Source organism: Schistocerca piceifrons, chromosome X, assembly GCF_021461385.2.
Source record: "Schistocerca piceifrons isolate TAMUIC-IGC-003096 chromosome X, iqSchPice1.1, whole genome shotgun sequence".
NCBI lineage: Eukaryota > Metazoa > Arthropoda > Insecta > Orthoptera > Acrididae > Schistocerca > Schistocerca piceifrons.
In genome coordinates, this window is record NC_060149.1 from 12,468,914 (window position 1) to 12,492,013 (window position 23,100).

Consider the following 23,100-nt stretch of genomic DNA (forward strand, 5'->3'; position numbering starts at 1 on the left):
ATTGGATTTATGGCAATGGCAAACAGTACCACACTTAGCACAGAGCCCTGGGGTACCCCGTTTTCTTGGGAGAAAGTACGGGAGAGAGTAGTGTTCACCCGCACTCTAAATGTGCGCTCTGCCATAAATTCGCGAAGAAATAGTGGCAGCCGACCTCGAAAGCCCCAAGAGAACAGTGTGCGGAGGATGCCTGTCCTCCAACAAGTACCGTATGCTCTCTCCAGATCAAAAAATATTGCTACTGTTTGGCGTTTCCTGAGAAAATTGTTCATGATATAAGTGGAGAGAGCAACAAGATGGTCAGCTGCAGAACGGAAACCGCATTGGGCAGGTGTTAAAAGACTGCGGGACTCCAGCCACCAAGCTAAACGGCAATTCACCATACGCTCCAAAACCTTACATACACTACTCGTGAGAGAAATGGGGCGATAGCTAGAGTGGAGATGTTTGTCCTTTCCAGCTTTCGGAACAGGAACGACGATAGCTTCCCGCCATCGTCTGGGAAAAGTACTGTCGGTCCAAATTCGATTTTAAATGCGAAGGAGGTAACGTAGATTATGGGTTGATAAATGCAGCAACATTTGGATGTGGATACCATCCGGTCCTGGGGCGGAGGAGCGAGAAGGAGAGAGTGCATGTTGGAGTTCCCGCACGGAGAAAACAGTATTATAGCTTTCGCGATTTTGAGAGATGAAAGCAAGAGGTTGCACTTCCGCTGCACGTTTCTCCGGGAGAAACGCTGGCGGGTAATTTGAAGAGCTCGAAATCTCAGCAAAGTGTTTACCCAAGGAGTTAGAAATTGCGACGGGATCCACTAACGTATCACGCGCGACAGTGAGCCCAGAGACCGGGGAGAAACTAATCGCGCCAGATAACCGTCAAATTCGACTCCAAACTTCCGAGGAGGGAATGAAGTTGTTAAATGAGCTAGTAAAGAATTTCCAGCTCGCCTTCTTGCCATCGCGGATGACGCGACGGCATCGCGCACGGAACTGCTTATAGCGGATACAGTTGGCCAAAGTAGGATGGTGGCGGAAAACGCGAAGAGCACGTCGCCGCTCACGTATTGCATCACGGCATGCCTCGTTCCACCAAGGAACTGGGGGGCGCCGGGGCAATTCGGAGGTGCGTGGTATTGAACGTTCCGCAACTGTAAGAATAACGTCGGTAAGATGTGTGACCTCATCGTCGACGCGAGGAAAGTGACGGTCATCGAATGTCGCTAGAGACGAAAGAAGTGTCCAATCGGCTTGGGCAAACTTCCAGCGTCGTGGGCGCATATATGGCAGTTGAGGCTGCAGTCTAAGGACACATGGAAAGTGGTCACTCTAGTGTGTATCATCAAGGGCGACCCTTCGAAGCGCCGAGCTAGCGGAACAGTACCGACCGAAAGGTCCAAATGAGAGAAATTTGTCTTGGAGGCAGACCAAGATGTAGGGACCCCAGTGTTGAGGCAAACTAGATCCGCTTGGTGGAAGACGTCTAGCAATAGTGAGCCACGTGGACAAGGATGTGGAGATCCCCAAAGCGGGTGGTGGGCATTGAAGTCCCCAACCAGCAAATAGGGTGGTGGAAGCTGACCAAGAAGATGAAGGAGATCAGCTCGTGCCATTGGTGTGGACGATGGAATGTATACAGTACAAAGAGAAAAGGTATATTCAGAAAGGGAAAGACAGACAGCGACAGCTTGGAAGGAGATGGTTAAGGGGATTGGGTGATAATGGAGAGTATCATGGAGAAGAATCATGAGTCCACCATGGGCTGGAGTGCCTTCAACAGAGGGGAGATCAAATCAGACAGACTGAAAATGGGGGACAACAAAGCGGTCATGGGGACGCAGCTTTATTTCCTGAAGACAAAAGATCGTAAGAGGATCGACAATTCATCCCGACTGGCTCGAATGCCGCGGATATTCCAGTGGATAATGGACATAGGGTAAACAGAAAATGGAGGAATGTGACCAAGGTTGCCGTCAACTCAACGACTGCTCAGAGCTTGCAACCAACAGCATGGAATGGCATTCAGCCGAAGGCAGAAGATCCTGATCCATAGGTTGTTCAGGAGCAGCTCCTGCCATCTGCGATCGGCCGGTTGATCGGCCGCCAGCAGTGCGCCTCAGCGACACAGAAGACGGCCGAGGGCGATTTCCGCCAGGTGGTGCTGTAGATGGGACACGCCTTGGCGGGAAGGAGATGAACTGGGCTTCTTATTAGCCTTCTTGGAAATATGATGTTTAGATGAAGGAGGAACCGATGGTTGTGAAGTTTGGGTACATAAAAAATCTTCACGAGTATGCTCTTTTTTCGAAGTCTTGGTGTCTGACTTTTGGGCTCGAGATTTAGCAGAACCCAATGAAGGCTGAGCCATAGAGTGGGCAGGCGAAAGTGGTGAGGTTGAACGGGCGATCTTTGCGCTGGCCGATCTGACGACCGTGGTACTAAAGGTGAGGTCGCAAGTCTGCGTGGCCGCCTCCTTTGTTGGCCGAGGACAAGCAAGGACAGTGCTGTATTTTCCTGTCTGAGGCACGGTGGGCTGTCGACTGGCGAATAATTTTCGAGCAGCAAAGGTCGACACCTTTTCCTTCACTCTGATTTCCTGGATGAGCTTTTCGTCTTTAAAAATGGGGCAATCTCGAGTGGAAGCAGCGTGGTCACCCATACAGTTGATGCAGCGAGGGGATGGAGGTGGACAAGCACCCTCATGAGCATCCTTGCCACACGTAACACATTTGGCCAGATTGGAACAGGACTGGCTGGTATGATTGAACCGCTGACACCGATAGCAACGCGTAGTGTTTGGGACGTAAGGGCGAACGGAAATTATCTCAGCCTGCTTTGATTTTCGATGGGAGTTGAACTTTGTCAAATGTCAAGAAGACAGTGCGGGTTGGAATGATGTTCGTGTCAACCCTTTTCATAACTATGTACAGCCGTTACGCCCTGGTCAGACAGGTAGTGCTGAATTTCTTTGTCAGACAATCCATCGAGGGAGCGTGTATAAACGACTCCACGCGAGGAATTTAAAGTGCGGTGCGCTTCAACCCGGACAGGGAAGGTGTGGAGCAGTGAAGTACGCAGCAATTTTTGTGCCTGGAATGCACTGACTGTTTCTAACAACAAGGTGCCATTCCGTAATCTGGAACAAGACTTTACAGGACCTGCAATTGCGTCGACACCTTTCTGAATAATGAAAGGGTTGACCGTGGAGAAGTCGTGACATTCGTCAGACCGAGAAACAACAAGGAACTGTGGCAACGATGGAAGAACTGTGTGGCTGAGACTCAGTGAACTTACACTTGTGTGCGGACATAGTGGAAGGTGAGGAAACCATTGCGGAAGAATCTCCCACGATTACCGGCGTCTCCGATGGCGCGCTCCTCCGTTGTGGGGGCCCTCTCTGAGGACACTCCCGCCTTAGGTGATTGTTAACACCTCACGTCACACCTCCCGACAAACGGACGGAGGGACCAATCGGCACTTTCGGAAGGTATCAGCTCGGGTAATCACCCCTCCCTGGGCCTGGCCGTTACCAGGGGGTACATACGTGTCCTACCTGTCTACCCGGGGCGGGGAATTACGCGTTACCCCGTCACCGGCTACGAATAGAAATGCGTGGGCCGGCCTTCAGACACGCACAGGGAGGAAAAAAGAGAAAGGGAAAGGAAAGAAGAGGGGTCTCAAACGCCGCAGCGGAGAAGAGGGCAAAGAAAAGAGGTAAGGAAAAGAGAAGGACAGAAGAAGGACGAAGACTTGCAAGCGGAGAAAGGAAAGAATTTGTTACTGTTTCGAGCATCTGTCTCCGGACGAAGGCACAAACCATACTCCCAGAGGGGGAGACAGGGAAGGAAAGAACCAGAGGTGAGGGGGGGGGCGAAGATGGGGGTTGGGGAAGGATGCAGAAAGGGAAGGTATGCAGCCCGGAAAGGAAGGAAGGCCACATTAGCTCGGGGTCCCATGCTCGCTACGCACTTATCCACAAAAGAGTTGTGGACCCCCTGGGGGGGGGGGGGGGGGGGGGACTTGGTTCGTTGTTATCCACGAAAAGTCCACTGTTGTTTGGGAACATTACGTCCACGAATGGCTGCTAATGGTCTCCAAGTAGCCGAACATCCAGAGGACACAGCTCATTGCATGTAAACACAGTCCACACCATAATGGAACCACCACCAGCTTGCACAGTGCCTTGTTCACAACTTGGGTCCATGGCTTCGTGGGGTCTGCGCCACTCTTGAACCCTACCAGCAGCTCTTACCAACTGCGGTTGGGACTCGTCTGACCAGGTCACAGTTTTCCAGTTGTCTAGGGTCCAACTAATATGGCCCCAAACCCAGGAGAGGTGCAGCAGCGATGTCGCGCCGTTAGCAAAGGCACTCGCGTCGGTCATCTATTACCGCCAAATTTCACCGTACTGTCCTAAAGGATACGCTCGTCGTACGCCCTACGTTAGTTTCTGTGCTTATTTCTCGCTGTATTGCATGTCTGTTAGCGCTGACAACTCTGCACAAATGCCACTGCTATCTATCGTTAAGAGAAGGCCGTAGACCACTGCGTTGTCTGTTGTGAGAGGAAATGCCTGAAATTTGGTATTCACGCCACACTCTTGAAACTGTGGATCGCGAAATATTGAATTCCCAACGATTTTCGGAATGGAATGTCCCACGTGTCTAGCTCCAACTACCGATTCCACGTTCAAAGTCTGTTGATCACCACTGTGTAACCATAATCACGTCGGAAACATTTTCACTTTTTTCCATGTGTGTGAGGTAAGCCACAGTAATCCACAGGCTACTGGTGAGTTAAGCTGTACCGTCTGCAAACTGCAAACTGCAAACTGAGCTTGGACGACGTGGGCCACGATGGGCAAGTCGTTAACATAAAGGATCAAAAGGGTTGGGGACAGAGTGAGCTCTGCAAGACACGTTCCTGTAGACATCTAACAATGGAGCGATGCCAATTGATGTGACCCACTATCTGCCAGTGTTGGAGAAAACTGCCAATAATCCGAAGACAGTAGTTGGGCATGGTTTGTAGATCTTGCTGTTTGACCTAGAGATTATCAGTCCACACACGGTAACAAGTTTTTTCTGTGTCTAAAAAGATGGCCGCTGTGTAATTCGAGACATTCATATAACATGCGACGTACTCCATTTCTCGCATTAGTTGAAGTTCAGCTGAAAGCAAAGACTGTAATGCAAATTAGTCTGGCGTAATGATATCTTCATCACGAATAAATGGTCTCATGTGGCGCAAATTGAGGCGTTCCAGAAACTTTGATAAAGTAGAAAGTAGGCTGATAGGATGGTAGTTGGGCAACGGCCGTGCCACAGTGGATACACCGGTTCCCGTGAGATCACCGAAGTTAAGCGCTGTCGGGCGTGGTCGGCACTTGGATGTGTGACCATCCAGGCCGCCATGCGCTGTTGCCATTTAAAGAAGAAGCCGGCCGGTGTGGCCGAGCGGTTCTAGGCGCTTCAATCTGGAACCGCGCGACCGCTACGGTCGCAGGTTCGAACCCTGCCTCGGGCATGGATGTGTGTGATGTCCTTAGGTTAGTTAGGTTTAAGTAGTTCTAAGTTCTAGGGGACTGATGACCTCAGCAGTTAAGTCCCATAGTACTCAGAGCCATCTGAACCATTTTTTTATGGTAGTTAATGGGTAGACTAAGGTTTATGTCAGGTTTCGGGATCGGGGCGACTCGGGCGACCTTACACCCCCCGCCCCCCCCCGCCCCCCCCCCCACAAAATAGCCCATCCTCATAGAACTATTATAAATCTTTGTGAACTGCATAAAGGGCTTGCATGGAAAATGTTTTAGATGTTCATTCGTAAATCATCTGTTTCAGGGTTGGAGTGAATTCCTAGGTGATGAATTAAAGTCTTCACCTCAGATGGTGTGGTCAGCAGTAGCTCATGTTGTGGAAGAGCATCTCATATTCTGAGCTGTGTGACACATCCCCCCCCCCCCCCCAGTCAGTGTTGACAAAGTTTTCTACGGTATTTTGGGGTTCATAGGCCTCGACGAAAATTTCGCCCTTGCACAGTGGCACGTATATCAGTCCTTGCGGGTCCTGGAGCGGCCGTTTCGGCGGCCGAGGTTGGCGAAGGTGTCTGACCAGACTCCAGTGGTCGCGCATCTACACTCCTGGAAATTGAAATAAGAACACCGTGAATTCATTGTCCCAGGAAGGGGAAACTTTATTGACACATTCCTGGGATCAGATACATCACATGATCACACTGACAGAACCACAGGCACATAGACACAGGCAACAGAGCATGCACAATGTCGGCACCAGTACAGTGTATATCCACCTTTCGCAGCAATGCAGGCTGCTATTCTCCCATGGAGACGATCGTAGAGATGCTGGATGTAGTCCTGTGGAACGGCTTGCCATGCCATTTCCACCTGGCGCCTCAGTTGGACCAGCATTCGTGCTGGACGTGCAGACCGCGTGAGACGACGCTTCATCCAGTCCCATACATGCTCAATAGGGGACAGATCCGGAGATCTTGCTGGCCAGGGTAGTTGACTTACACCTTCTAGAGCACGTTGGGTGGCACGGGATACATGCGGACGTGCATTGTCCTGTTGGAACAGCAAGTTCCCTTGCCGGTCTAGGAATGGTAGAACGATGGGTTCGATGACGGTTTGGATGTACCGTGCACTATTCAGTGTCCCCTCGACGATCACCAGTGGTGTACGGCCAATGTAGGAGATCGCTCCCCACACCATGATGCCGGGTGTTGGCCCTGTGTGCATCGGTCGTATGCAGTCCTGATTGTGGCGCTCACCTGCACGGCGCCAAACACGCATACGACCATCATTGGCACCAAGGCAGAAGCGACTCTCATCGCTGAAGACGACACGTCTCCATTCGTCCCTCCATTCACGCCTGTCGCGACACCACTGGAGGCGGGCTGCACGATGTTGGGGCGTGAGCGGAAGACGGCCTAACGGTGTGCGGGACCGTAGCCCAGCTTCATGGAGACGGTTGCGAATGGTCCTCGCCGATACCCCAGGAGCAACAGTGTCCCTAATTTGCTGGGAAGTGGCGGTGCGGTCCCCTACGGCACTGCGTAGAATCCTACGGTCTTGGCGTGCATCCGTGCATCGCTGCGGTCCGGTCCCAGGTCGACGGGCACGTGCACCTTCCACCGACCACTGGCGACAACATCGATGTACTGTGGAGACCTCACGCCCCACGTGTTGAGCAATTCGGCGGTACGTCCACCCGGCCTCCCGCATGCCCACTATACGCCCTCGCTCAAAGTCCGTCAACTGGATATACGGTTCACGTCCACGCTGTCGCGGCATGCTACCAGTGTTAAAGACTGCTATGGAGCTCCGTATGCCACGGTAAACTGGCTGACACTGACGGTGGCGGTGCACAAATGCTGCGCAGCTAGCGCCATTCGACGGCCAACACCGCGGTTCCTGGTGTGTCCGCTGTGCCGTGCGTGTGATCATTGCTTGTACAGCCCTCTCGCAGTGTCCGGAGCAAGTATGGTGGGTCTGACACACCGGTGTCAATGTGTTCTTTTTTCCATTTCCAGGAGTGTAGATGGCAAAGGAGGCCATTTTGTCTCCCGACATTTCCTCGCGATGTTCTACAGCTCGACGGTGGAGTTCCCTGGAGACCATCTTCATCTCCCTACGGTCATCCAGATGCCGACATCGTTGCCAGCGCCCTGTTCTTGAGGTATTTCAATTCATCATGCAGCAGTTGCGAGAACGTAATTTGTTGGGAGACCTGGTGCATCACGGTGAAAGAAGCCTGACAGAAGAAAGGCTTAATCTTCCCCGTCAAACTTCAAATGGCTTGGTCAGTAGCCGACACGTCGTCAATGGGGCGGATGTTGTTGTTGAGCCACCACACAGTAGTGGCAGACGATGAAGTAGGCAAGCAGTCCAGGGCCTCAGACAGTATGCCAAGCACGGGATAGTGGTCAGAAGTAAGGTCGTTGACCGTATGTAACTGAAGATCTAGTCGCAGATTCTTGAGCATTACAATATTCAAATTACCCAGGATATGGGTTGGAGTTGCTGGAACGTGCACCCCCGCACGCGCTCCAATCCGTTCGCTTGTGCATCGCATATTCGACTGACTTTTCACACCAAACACGTGGGTACAAATTAAAGCTTCGCCAACGCACTGCCCTTTTGTACCTTGTATATGCGATACCACTGCCATCTGTATATGTGAATATCGTTTTTCAATGACTTGTCAGCTCAGTGTACAATGAATTAAAATTGCTAAACTGAAACGGAGTAAAGGGGATGAAATCAATAAAGTTTAAATGAAATGAAACAATGCCAATTAAAACCGCCCAAAACTGCTGAACCTGAAATGAATCTTCTTCTTCCTCCTTCCTTTTGCTGTGCCTCTATAGGGTCAGCATTGTCATTTAGAGAATGTTAGTGACTGTTATCGGCCGGATGGCCTTCCCGACGCCAAAACTCCCTCCAGGACGCAATTTGTGTACCCCACCTATGTATGTCTCGAGTTAATCTCATGTTCAAATTTCAGAACGTTTTCTAAATGTTTGCTTAGCCCGGAACGTAGGTTTTAGCTCGAGGTTTATCTAGATGGATGTGGGAAACCGCCTACAAACCACATCCAGGCTGGCCAGCTCGCCAGTCCTCCTCGTTAATTTGCTAGGCGTATTCGCTGTGAGACAGGCTCACCTCCCCGAATCGAGGAAGCGGCGCGTTAACGCGCTAGGCTATTCAGGCAGATTATGTACAGTAATGGATATATCATGAAAAATCAAATTTGTGTCTGAACGGGACCCTAATCCGAATCTCTTGCTTCAAGAAATCAGTTGTTTACGCTACTTTTTTGACTCTGTAGTCCCATGACCGACTACAGATAGGGAGAAATAGTGCGCTGCCACAATCCTTTAAAAACCGAAGTTATTTTCTACTCAGGGAGTGTTATCAGTTAGATCGTTAGGACGTCAACTTCTTGTCGCTATTCGCCACCCTCGAATACGCTCCGACTAAGTCTGTTTCCTCGCTTGGAGTGCTGCTCTCAACGTTTGTACTTTACAGTGCTGTTAGTGATTGCTGCGTCTGTTAGCTCTCATTCCACCAACTCAGAAACTGACTTCTGTTGTGCCAACAGTATAATCCTTTGCTTTTTTTAATGTTCAGCATTAGCCTTCACTGTAACAGTTTAGCCTCAGTGCAATAAAATTGTGTTATTCAGATCCTCGAGTCTACTGCTAGGAGTATCCTTATCGAGTCCCAAAATCGGCACCTCTCGCGAGTGCCCTGTGACAATGTTGACCGCTGATCTACGCAATGGCAAGCCATCACTGGAAATTTGTCTTTCTGTATTTGCTCTTAATCCGTAACCCCCTTATTCCCTCGACACGACGCGATCACGCACCATCTTCTCCTAAGTATAAGACAAACAATCAACAATATTGAGATCTGGTGACTATGGTGGCAGGAGAGATGCGACAATTCACGCTGGTGCTCACAAAACCACGAAAGCATTGTACCATGGGTCCGACATCAACAGCCACATAATCCCTTGCAGTAATGCGATCTTGCCGAGTAACCGTGGGGACCAAGGAATACTATGATATGGGTGCCCAAATCATCACCAAACCCCCGCCACGTTTCACTCTTGGAACGTAAACTCTGCCAAAAGTTGGGAACAATGTGAAACAAGACTCATCTGCTTCCCTTGCTCCACAGTGCAGGTTTTACGGCTTCGGCACCGCGTTTGCCTGCTACAGGCACTTGCGTCACTGATCGGCGGTTTTTTGGAATTTCAACTCGCCCTGCAACTCCCTGCTTGTGAAGCTCCCTCCGTGTTCACACTTTCGTCCACGTTGTGACTTACTTTGCGGTCACAATCTTCGATACGGCGCCTCTTAATACACCAAACACTTCAGCTGCCTCGGTTACCGAAGCACCAGCAGTTTTCCCTTGTTCGAATTCACGTGGTTCCGACATGATGCACTCACCATTACACAAGACCCTGTTGTGTCCACAACTGAGACTTGCAACGTAGTGAGGACATGGCAGGGGTGCCGTTTGTGATCACGACAGCGCAACCTGCAGGCTTGGCTACCATCTGCATTTGTGTTCAAGCGCACATTTCTCGCGGTGTTTTCATATTTTTGTCCTGTAATTTTCTTCTAGATTGATACTTCCTAAAACCGTAATTACATCGTTCGAAAGCTAAGGTCTTACTACTTCAAAAACTAAAAACTTGGTACAGTATTACGTAATAAATTCTGGAAGCAGTCTCTCTATTTTGTGTACTCTCTAGGAAAGTGATGTTTCTGTTCATTGTCATGGCCATATTCCCCAATCGTAGCGTTCTTCTCCCTCGATTGCAAAATACGCAAAACTGTTAAGAATCCACGAGTGGCTATTATTTTTTACCGCGGGGAATAAGCGCCAGCTTGGGTGAATAAGGTCGTTTAATATCCAAGTAGTTACTGGAATTCTATTAATCTTCGTTAGGTTTCTTTCTTTTCCAGTCCTGTATAATTTTGCTGCCGCAAATTAGTTTGCCTCCCAGGCTTTCAACTGTCCTGCATTGTCCACGGTAAGTGGTGGTCCTTACGTTCATCGTATGCAACTTGACTGGTTTCAGTCTTATCGATTACGATATTATACCATGTTGTAATGATATCTGGCCGAGCGGTTCTAGGCGCTACAGTCTGGAACCGCGCGACCGCGACGGTCACGGGTTCGAATCCTGCCTCGGGCATGGATGTGTGTGATGTCCTTAGGTTAGTTAGGTTTAAGTATTTATAAGTTCTAGGGGACTGATGACCTCAGAAGTTAAGTCCCATAGTGCTCAGAGCCATTTGAACCATTTGTAATGATATCTATTTTTGGGTTGTTAATGTTTACCCGGATGTTCTTCCAGTTCTTGACAAGATATTTCTTCTCAATCTGATTTGAACTTTTTTTCTTTTCTGAGATATTCGAAAATCTTTCCGGTGTTGAGGTTTTGTGGTCCTTCAGGAAGCTTAAGTCAAGATAATAGGACTGCACATATTCAGGTTGTGGGCTTACCCTTCACACATCCGATGGAACAGTATTCCCTGTATGACTTAGGCTGCTCCATAACACTTTCCTGTTTTCAAGAACATCCTGTACTACTCGCGAATAGTAATACCATCTCGTGGCAGACACAAGGGCAAGTTTTTCTGAATAATGCTATGCAACACCTTTGATCTCTGTGGCTAATTTGAAAAGAAAGAAGAAACACCTGAAAAACGTGCCAAAAAGACACGGGCTTTGCGATTAAGAGGTTGCCGTAGGCATAATAACGTTGAAATGGTGCGCATAACAATGGCTGTATTTTGCATTTAAGAAGTTGTCTGTAATTAATTTCTATACCCCATTTGACTTGCCACTCGTAACGTTTGCACTGTCGTAGCTCTGAGCTATTACTTTTGCTCGGTCACATGTCAATTAAGGATACAATTTCTTCTAGAATATACTCTGATATAGTATGAGCATTCTGACTATCTGGATTAACAAAGTTCCAAAATCTTTCAACAGATTTTCCCTGAACAATATAACGCAAAACAATAACCAAATGAAATTCCCAAGAAAGTTCTGTGGTTTCATCCGCGATTATTGGTACGTTTTGTTTCTTTACGAACCTCATCATGGTATACTTTCAACGCGCATTCGAGTAGTTTCTTCTGAACAGCCCTAAAAATTACTTTGAACACTGCTGCTTGACTGAGATGAACCTGGAGATCTTTATCCATTTACGCATAAAGGGGACCACACCGTGGTTCAGGTCAAAAACACCGATTTTCGCTATTTTTCATATTTCGATAGATTAAGGTTTTATTTAAGTACTCTCAAAAGGATTTAGCTGAAAAATTTTTCGATTATCTAAAGAACATTTTCCTACCACGTGTGTTTATGTGCCACACCCACTTTTCTGCATGTATTTTAGATCTTTATATCCTCTACATTAGAAATTGTCGGTATTCTTTTGTTTCTGCTGTTTGTAAACAACACGCGTTCAAACACGCGGTTACTTTTGTTAAAGTGTGATTGCTAGTAGTTGTTATACTTACATTTGCAGTGCTTGTTTACGTGTGTTTTGTTGTGTTTATTGAAGATAACGAAACGTAAAGGCATTTTCAAGAAACGACAATTTAGAGGAAACAAGTTTAGAAATCTTTCCGTACAAGAGGTTACGTCGCCTTGCAACGATGTTTCTAATTGTAATTTTTCAACCAGTGCATCATCAAAGAAGCTCTCACCAAAATGGGATGAGAAGTTCCGCCTTATGCAAGACACCTTTGTTATGTTTCACCCATACATGTTTCAGCACTTTCGTGCTATCGTCAAGGGATTCAATTTTTATTTTTAACTGTAAAATTGTTGTTATATATTAACATTTGTGCTGTTTACAACATTATGTAGATGTTGCACTTATAATTTAATTGGGGAAAAGTGAGTGTAAGCATTAGCTAACATACCTTACATGATGTTATTGTCCATTTATTTTGGTAGCTATTCTGCTACACAATATACAACATGACATCTGCAAACAGCAAAACGTAATTTGTTTTTCTGTTTGTTATGCATTTACGTACGAAAGTATGATTGTATCGCGTTTTCTGTCCGTAACTTACAGTTTTGAAGTTGTGGTGTGTTCTCCTGTGTTGTTGGCAAAGTAAATAGGCTTACTCCTTAGCCTATGGTCGCGTGGTAATGCACTTTGTCTGATTACTCAAAACATAGGCGGAGTTTTCGCTGCCATTACGTGTTGTTGTGGCTGTGTGGTGTTCATTTGTTTCGTGGCGTGTTTTGCTGAGTGAGGCGCGCGAGTTTGAATTGTATTTGGCGCCAGTGGTGTGTGGTTTGTGTGGGTTTGCGTATGTGTGTTGAGTACTGGAGCAGAGAGAGAGAGAGAGAGAGAGAGAGAGAGAGAGAGAGAGAGAGGTAGAGAGAGGGAGGGAGGGAGGGAGGGAGGGAAAGGTAGAAAGATTTTTTTTTCCATGAGTAGTTTTGGTGTGTGGTGTGGGTGTTATTTGTATAGTTCTTCTATTGTGGCGAAAAGGGTTTTGTTGCACAGTGATGTGTATTCATTGAGTACTATCTTTCCTAGGGCTATTGATTTTTGGATATGGTAGTTTTCTTCGATAGTTAATTTTTGGTATAGGCTGCTGCTAGTTTTTAGGTTGTGAAGGTCAGTTTCAATGTTTGTTGGGTGGTGATTGTGTGCTATCAGGTGGTCTGCAAATTTTGAATGTGTGCTATTGCTTTTCAGTGCTCTGAGGTGTTCTGTATACCTGGTTCTGAAGTTCCTACATGTTTGGCCCACATATACAGATTGACAGCAGTTGCAAGTAAGTTGGTAAATACCGGACTGGCTGTATTTGTCAGTGTTGGTGATATTTCTTCCAAGTCTGCTTTGTATTGTGTTGTTGGTCCTGTATGCTGTGTTGAGTCCTTGTTTCTTTAGTACATTACCCACCATGTGTGTGACTGTTGTTGTCCCACTACTAAAAATACACACGCAAACCCGCACAAACCACACACCACTGACGCCAAATACAATTCAAACTCGCGCGCCTCACCCAACAAAACACGCCACGAAACAAATAAACACCACACAGCCACAACAACACGTAATGGCAGCGAAAACTCCGCCAATGTTTTGAGTAATCAGAAAAAGTGCACTGCCACGCGACCATAGGCTAAGAAGTAAGCCTGTTTACTTCGCCAACAACACAAGAGAATGCACCACAACTTCAAAACTGTAAGTTACAGACAGAAAACGCGATACAGACTTATTTCCGTTCGTAAATGCATAACAAACATAAAAATAAATTACGTTTTGCTGTTTGCAGGTGTCAAGTTGTATATTGTGTAGCAGAATAGCTACCAAAATAAATGGACAATAACATTATATAAGGTATGTTAGCTAATGCTTACACCCAGTTTTCGGCAACTAAGTTATAAATGCAACTACTACATAATGTTGTAAACAACACAAATGTTAATATGTAACAACGACTTTAAAATTAAAAATAAGAATTGAACCCACTGACGATAGCACAGAAGTGCTGTAACATATATGGGTGAAACAAAAAAAAAAAGTGTCTTGCGTAAGGGGGAACTTCTCATCCACTATTATAAATTTGAGAATATTATGTGATGTAATTTCTAAATTTGTACAATGTAGACAGTGTGGTGAGCCACAGATTGTGAAAATTTGTGAGAGTGCCAGTAGGAGAAAAGGCCTAGCAATTTCTATGGATTTAATTGCACTAAATGCTCAGCTGTGATTTCATTTATAAGTTCTTCAAAAACAGATGCAAGTGACCCTTATGAAATCAATACTGGACTAGTTTATGCCTTACGATCCATTGGCAAGGGCATGGCTGCAGGGAGAACATTTTGTTCAGTGATGAACTTACACCAACCACCAAATAAATTTGAAAAACTGGCTGCTAGGAAAGCAGTTGAGGAAATGATGGATGTTCAGATATTGCAGTTGCACTTGATGGAAGTTGACAGAAAAGAGGACACACTTCTCTGAATGGAGTAGTGACTGCCACGAGTCTAGACACGGGTAAAGTGTTAGATGTGGAGATAATGTCTGAATATTGAAAATGTTGTAAAGTCAGTGAACATAAAGAACACAAATGTGTGGCTAATTTTAGAGGAACAAGAGGTGGTATGGAAGTTCATGGAGTACGACAAATATTTCATCGCTATGTAGAAACAAGAGGCGTACAGTACACCAAATATTTGGGCGATGGTGACAATAAGGCATACATCAATGTGGTGAACTCTAAGCCATATGGAGATGCCATTATTAGTAAAATAGGATGTGTAGGCTATGTTCAAAAACGTTTGGGAACAAGCCTGAGAGTAAAAAAATTAGAAGATGGAAAATTGTTGACCGGACAGGGTTGGTTAACTAGAACTGAAATACGAACTTGTGGGCCATATTCTGCCATAAATCCTCTGCTGATAAGCCATGTCATGGACTGTGTCCATCACGAGAAAATTCGTGGTGGAAATACAATAGGGCTCAGGCAACTGGAGAACCTTATTCTCACCAGCATTCTCTTCCTGCTGCTCTTATTACAGCAATTAAACCTATTTTCAGAGATTTGGCTCATCCTGACCTTCTAAGGAAATGTCTGCATGGGCAGATACAGAACCCAAATGAATGTTTCAACAGCATAATTTGGAACCGCCTCCCTAAAACTGTATTTTTCCCGGGTTCGATTCCCGGCGGGGTCAGGGATTTTCTCTGCCTCGTGATGACTGGGTGTTGTGTGATGTCCTTAGGTTAGTTAGGTTTAAGTAGTTCTAAGTTCTAGGGGACTGATGACCATAGATGTTAAGTCCCATAGTGCTCAGAGCCATTTGAACCATTTTTTTTAAAACTGTATTTGTAGGCATGCATACAATGAAACTAGGAGTTCGTGATGCTGTCATTACATTCAGTCGTGGTAATACTGGAAAGTGTTGGGTACTGGAAAAGCTGGGAATTAATCCTGGTGAAAATATGATCACTGGGCTGCAACATTGCGATAAAATGAGGATAGCCAATGCAGACAGGTCTGCATCTAATATGGCCAAGAAGGCAAGACAAACATCGAGGAAGGTTAAAAATAACTTGGAAGACCTGCTAGAGGCCAAAGAAGGGCCATCATATGCAGCAGGACAGTTTTAATCAGCTGTAAGTAACAAATTTCAAAAGTTTTTTCTTTAAAGTCAATCTCCCGCAAACTAAAATTTTCAGTACATATGCCCAATTATATCGCTGTTCCGGAAGAACAATGACGCAACTGGAAAATTCACCAGATCGAGGTTTTGCACCAATCATCTCAGAAAAAGGTAGCGCATGCTGTGAAAGATCGTCGGAACTGTAGTTATATATAGTTCCGCCAGAGGGTAGTTGCGCCTGTGTGGAAATATCGATTGTCGTCACTTGGGTTGTGAAGAACATTGTCGTAATTGTCAGCTGCGTGTTTCAGTTTGGTGAGTGTAGTAACGTATCCAGTGAAATAATGACACAAGTTATGAATACTGCGTCTAATTCAAGTGAAAAACCAGTCGTCCATAAGGAAAAAACTCCCATTAAAAAGCCTAAAAAAAGAATTCGAAATGTTAGCAACTGGGGCAGAGTAAAAGCCAAAACGTTAAGAAACAGTGGGAAAAGTTAAACATCACGCACGGGTAAAATTGTCAAGGCTCGAAAAAATGGGTGCTCTGTGTACTGATAAATGTATCCAAAGAAAGTAACAAGACTACAGATGTCAGCTGTTCACGAATTACTGGGCACTGGGATCACTACACAGACTACGGGATTTTCTGAATACAAGCACTGAAACGCTCGTTCTCAAATAGTCATATTGCTGCCCAAGAACCTAGAAAGCCGAATTGAGTTTTCTACTTGGTGAAAGATGAGCAGAAGATTCGTGTGTGCAGAACATTTCTGATAAGCTCTTTGGGAATAGCCGAAAGGCAAATCTCTACTGTTACCGAAGCGAAAAGGGATGATTGGGATGGCTCCTGCGGACACAACGGGCGACATGGAAAACACCGTAAGACTGCTCCAGGAATCTTTGAGTCAGTTAGGAATCACAAACTCAGTTCGCCATATTGAGAGTCACCGTGTGAGAAGTGACACAACAAGACTATTCATCGATGGGCGCTTATCCATCGCAGAAATGCACAGAAATTACTCTTCTGGGCGATCTTCCGCTAACCTGCCAGCTGCGAATTATGACGCCTACGCGCATATATTCAATACCGAATTTACTATCGGATATTTTGTTTCAAAGAAGGATTAGTGCGACCAATATAAAGCTTACAAAAACGGTACAGATGAAGAAAAGGCAAAGCTACAAGAAGCATTTCAAGAACATCAGGAAGAAAAAGAATTGAGTCGCATAGAAAAAACCTTAGGTATGGAGTTGGCTCAAAATAAGAAGATACAACTAGCTGTTTATGATTTACAAGCTGTCTTACCGGTACCAGTGGGACAAACATCTGCCTTTTTCTACAAGTCTAAGCTCAACTGTTACAGTTTCACAGTAAGTGTCCATACATACACTTTTCACTATCTATTATTACTCTTCAAGTCTGTTCTACTTATTTGTTGTTTGTTGCAGGTCACTGAGATTGGAAACAACAAAACTACCTGTTTTTATGGCACCAGGGCATTGGAAACCGAGGTGTGGTAGAAATAGCAACTTGTGTCTTACAATATCTTCAAGAGTTATCCAAGAACCTTCTTGGGACGGACGTCGTATTTTACTGTGACAGTTGTGGAGGGCAACAGATGGACAAGTAAGTACCATAAACTCAGGCTGTTATTCGCAGGAATCATGTGACAAAACGATTCTGTTGTAAAAATCACATTGATTAAAATGTTCATTCTCTTCTATTTCAGATACATGACTGCCACGTATTTGTATGCAGTACAAATAATGGATATTCGGTTCATTACGCGCAAGTATTTGATTGGTGGTCACACCCAGAAAGAGGGGGACGCAATTCACAGCATCATTGAGAGAGCAGTTGAAAGTGCTAAGAAGTCAAGGCCATGAAACTTCCTGACAGATTAAAACTGTGTGCCGGACCGAGACTCGAACTCGGGACCTTTGCCTTTCGCGGGCAAGTGCTCTACCAAGCACGACTCACGCCCCGTTCTCACAGCTTTACTTCCGCCAGTAAAGCTGTGAGAACGGGGCGTGAGTCGTGCTTGGGTACCTCAGTTGGTAGAGCACTTGCCCGGGAAAGGCAAAGGTCCCGAGTTCGAGTCTCGGTCCGGCACACAGTTTTAATCTGCCAGGAAGTCTCATAAGCGCACACTCCGCTGCAGAGCGAAAATCTCATTCTGGAGTCAGGGCCAATTTATGTTCCCGATCAATACATATCATTCATCCGAAATGCAAAAAAGAAGGGAAATCCGCTACACCTTAGAGAAATAGGCTTTTCAGATTTCAATGATATTAAAGCTTTGCATGATGACATGGCTCCTTACGTGGCCTAGGACGTTGACGAGACTATTTTCAAAGTGTCCGAAATTAAATTATTTCCATGTGAAAAGGGAAGTGATGTGTTTCAGTATAAGAATAGCTACAAACAGTCAGAGTGGGGACAAGTTCAGTTCAAAGGGAGAAAGAGGCGTTTAAAAGGGAATGTAGCTGGGGGTAATTTGGATCTGAAACCTGCTTATATTACAAAAATGACCCTCTCAGGAAATAAAATTCAAGATTTAAACAATTTGGTTAACAGCAACATCATTCCTAAATATTACAAGGCCTTCTATGATTCTCTTTCCACATAAATATAATTTGTTGCTTTTATGTAATTTGGAAATTCTTTATTTCACTTCGTATGTTATTTTATGTCGATTTAAGATTCAAATAATAAAAATGATAGTAAAACAATGAAAGTTTAAGAGTGAACAAAAAATTATGATTTAGAGATATATTTCTTTTGTTCCCCACACACCTTCTTTAGTCGTATTTGTTAATTTCGATAACGAAGTCGGAAGAACAATGACACATTTACTTAAAGGGTTGCAAGGGGGTGAATAGGATGCTGTTTGAAAGAAATAATTTTGGTATTTTGTACAGAACACTTAGTGTCACAATTAGGCCAATTTTCAATTCCATAGATAATTTTACTGTTGTTTTATGAAGTTTTTAAAAAATGTCATTTGATTTTCTGCCTCTCCAGTAAACTATTCATATTGACAATTATGTCATTCTTCTTCTGGAACGGCGATATCAGAAACTATCATAGATAAATGAATGAAATTTTCAGAGACTCTGCATAACATAAAAAGCCACATCTGGTACTACATTCATTAATATTCCCCCATCAGGAAGTTCACAAAAAATATTTTCTGCAGAAAAAACTTAATATTGTTTGTTAATAAATTTTAAAAAGTATTTCTTAAAAACTATAAAATGGATAAAGTAGATTTTAGTTCAGTTGACTATTTGCATCATGTAACATACAGTAAAAATATTAAGGTCCTGCATCAAATAGTTTTTTTCAGAAATAAGTCAAATACTTGCATAAATTAACATGGGTTAGATAGGCAGGGTGTGGTCCCCGTAAACTGAATTAGCTCACGAAAAACATTTTGAGAGCCTTCAGATGCATCGTGGCCCCTGACAGCCAGTTCCAAAGCGCCACAGCACCCAATACAGTTTACAGTTAAATAGAGTATATACCTGTTTTTTCTACTTGTTTGTTGTGGCTGTACATTGCATGTGTATATTGAGAACCAAATTTCAACTGAACGTTCGTTTTGCCAAGAGATGAAAGACTCAGAACATTATTCATGTGTCGCTTTGATATTTCATGTACTTTCACTTTATACCATATATGCCAAATACCAGTTATTCCGGTCTTACACCAATGAATGTGTCTCCCCAAACAACACAAAAGGCAAACAAAAAACAGCATAGTTTTTTTCACATCCACAGATACATTGCTTCTTTTGGTAAATTTCCGCATTTGGACTTACGCACCGATTTTTTGTTTGCTCCTGCACATTCGGGTTTTGGAGTTGCCTTACTAATATTTTTTTTCACCGAGAGTCCTGTCGCTAAATGACGTTTTTAATAATTAACTTAGTTTATTCATATTTGTAACTTTCTCAGTAAACTGAATTTTCACGTAAGACAACATTCTGCACACAGCTACACTGTTTTAATTACCTTTCCTCACAGTGAACTACAATGTGTTTGGACAGAACTGTAGTTCACGAACGTGACGAACGTAAACAGGAATGACACACTGTTGTTTCCATAACAGGTGCTCCACACGTGATGAATACGTCATTTTTTTGTTCTGTACCAACAGCCCTTCTGTTGTGAAATATACAGATACTGAAATAATGCGACTTACTTTCAGAATCTAATGGTATAATTATATTCAAATGATATATAGCCATTCAGATTAATCTGAGTTTCCGAATGCATTAGCATTAAACTGCAGAAAGACTAACACTGGACTATAGGAAGTTTAAACCCGAATGTGTTCTAACATGGTCCCTAGATGGCAGAATCGTGCTTCCGTAGGTTCTAGAGAGCCTGTAGTAGGTTCTACACTTCACTGCTCTCTGACGGGTGGATCGTAAAGCTCTGAGTGAAAGAAACCTCGGCTCTTCCCCTCACCGTAAAAATCCTGCACAGTAGATACCGACAGCCTAGCTTCACAGTGCTTATGAGAGCATACGGTGACAGTCAAGAGTTAGGTACAAGCTTCAGATAACTACCGCGAGAGCGCGCGGCGTAACACGTCTCTTCAAAAATCAGAGAACATAATTCGTATAGATTTCTCTTTTTTGTCTCACACAAGTGGTGTCACGGCACAGGGGCACTACCCCAGAAGCCGCCCCTGATTATGACCTTCTGAAAGAGCTTTTAAACTTTTCTACGATCCTTCCAGGTGGTGTTTGTTGACTTTCGTATATTCAGTGAGGTTCCACGGCCAGCGAACTGTTCCATAATGCGGCGCCATTAACCGCCATCAGGGTGTGATCTGTCTGTGGCGGTATACGTAATATACGCGATTGGTACATACCAAACCACGCTCACTTCTTATCACAGCACACACTCTTGGCCTAACGCGAGTAATTGTCTTCAGTGTATTGTCTGAATTTAACTCATTGAAAGGAAATGAAGTCAGTCGGATGAAAATAAGTGAAGATGCAATGGCAAGACATGACACTGACAAGAAATGAAATCAGCGAAAACCGTCCTGAAATACCGAAAAAATGGTTCACATGGCTCTGAGCACTATAGGACTTAACATCTTAGTAGCAAAGAGGCTGAAAGTGCAAGGGGGTTGAGTGGCGGCAGAGGGCGCTCGTAGTCCAGACCCCCACACGACCACTACCGTCGTCTGACGGAAACTTTACATTCCGTTGTCAACTTCGCGACGCCGGTGGGGTGGTATGATAACAAAAATTGCAGTATAACAACAGTAACTGCGTATGCAATTTGTTTCCTTTTTTCATTTCTTCGTTTGTAGTTAGACTTCACATGTGTACTGGGTATGTCTCGGGACGACTTTAGCGAGCTTTGTCCACCCCAAAGCAGACAGGACATTCCAGCACAGGGACCATCCAGACCCCCTCCCCCCTTTAAGCTTATGAGGTGGAGAAAGTGCCCAGGCGCAGACACGGGCGACTGCCACGAAGCCCTGAGCCCTATGTACAAGGAGCCGGGTTGCGCTGACGAATTGGCCGAATACAAAACGAAAGTTTTACTGCTCTGGATGTCCGCAAAACGTTTCTGTGGTGGAACGAGGATCTTAAACAGCACAGGCAGCTTTTTGAGCCATTTATAAGAGGAAATTTCTTGGAGAGATATAGTTCTTGGAAACTTTCTAAAATACACCTGCAGTCTCTGAAAATAATGATTACATCGTTCAGCCACCTTTCGGTGACAAAAATAAGACGTTAGGACTGGCCGGAACATTTGAGAAGAGGAGGATCACTACAATTGATTGGGATGGCCTGATTTTGCTCTGCTTATTGTGGGAGTACAGCAGCAACAGCTTAATTTTTCTTGGGCAGGACGCTAAATTTAAGTTTCTGACTGGCAGTTGCTACTTGAGACACGAAAGACTTTCGCAGAATAGAGAGACTCTGTACTCTTTCGACACTTCAGAGTGCTTTCATTTCAGACACTTTAGTTTTAAATAAGCAGTTTTAGATAAGCGGGTAAGTAATTTTGATTCTAGACTTGAGTCAGGACGCTTCAGGCGGAGACTTGGCCTAGCAGACTTACGGTTCAGGTCTCGTTCAAGGACGATGCAACCAACTGCAGCCAAACAGTCGCACTTGAAGAGTCACTGGCGCCACCCGCACCCAGCACATTCACACTTCAATGATGGCGAGGCAGACGTACAGTATAGGTCGCAATGAATTTAGTAACGTTCGATTATTTCACGATTAGGTTCGACTTGCCCGCTAGGGGATTCACAGTTACACAATAACTTCACTTCTATTTCGAGCAAGACAATCACTATCGTCGAGTAACGGATTTTGGTCAGTTTTAATATGTAAGGAAGCCGAATTTACCATCACATACTTCCCCATCCCATATTTTGACAACCACAACTCGGTCAAAATTTGTTTCTTCGTTGTATTATTAATGCTTGTTACATTCGGAGTAAGTTTTTACAGAATTTTTTGACAATATTTTAAAATCAATTATTGTTAATATAATCATGGATTTATCTTACCTTTGAGTTCCATTTCATAGTCAGTATTTCCTTTGCATATTTAGTAAAAATACCTGTTTACTCCCATCCATTGAGCCACTGCTGGGCCGAAAATCAGCGTATTTTAATTCCGTTGCATACAGTTTAATTAGCAGTGTTTTATTGGGCAGAGAGCTAGACATTCAAACAGCTAGTATCATTATTCTTTCTTTAACAAAGCGAGAGTTTCGCAAATTTATGTTTGATTATAACCAATTGGTCTGAGAAATAAATTGTCTGCTTTAGGGCTGGCGACACATTTATTTCCTTGTAAGATTGTAGTAACATTAAAATACAAAACTTTCACTCCAGTCACCAATTGTTTGATATCCCATTCAATAGTACTTTTGTTGGTAAGCGTTAGTATGGCACCGAGTCAAATGTTTTTCTTAAGTAATGAAATACTGTATCCAGCTGACTGCCTTGATTTTTCACTGATTAGGCGTCTGCCTGTTCGGTCTTGACAACGTTTATGTCCATCGGCTCCTTGGCCGACCGCTCCTTACTTTGCGTTTGTAGTTCAAGATTTTCTTTGATAGAAATTATTATCTTTCTTTCTGTGAATATGTTGTTGCTACCTCTGTCAGTATTCAGTTATTTACTCAGTAATACCATGTACATTCAGTTGTATAATAGATGAACGCCAGTGAAACTCGAGTGTAGTTTTGTGGATCAGTTTTCCTTTTTGGAGACGGGTCAGCTGCAAATTCTGTATAGAATCTGACAGGTATTCCATAGAGCCCTGGAGTCTGTCCCTTTCTCACGTCTTCCAATGTACGCTATAATCGATCGTGATTAGATATACAATATTTGTGGGAAAGGCATTAATTTCGAATTAAT

The 23,100-nt window shown here is 44.6% G+C and overlaps 1 protein-coding gene and 1 pseudogene across 1 annotated transcript in view; one reads left to right on the top strand and one right to left on the bottom strand.

Annotated features, from left to right (window-relative positions):
* Positions 1-23,100, bottom strand: part of LOC124721805 (organic cation transporter protein-like) — a 547,381-nt gene that overhangs the window by 164,033 nt on the left and 360,248 nt on the right. The gene's annotated exons all lie outside the window — the stretch shown is intronic.
* Positions 5,308-5,425, top strand: LOC124723984 (annotated as a pseudogene).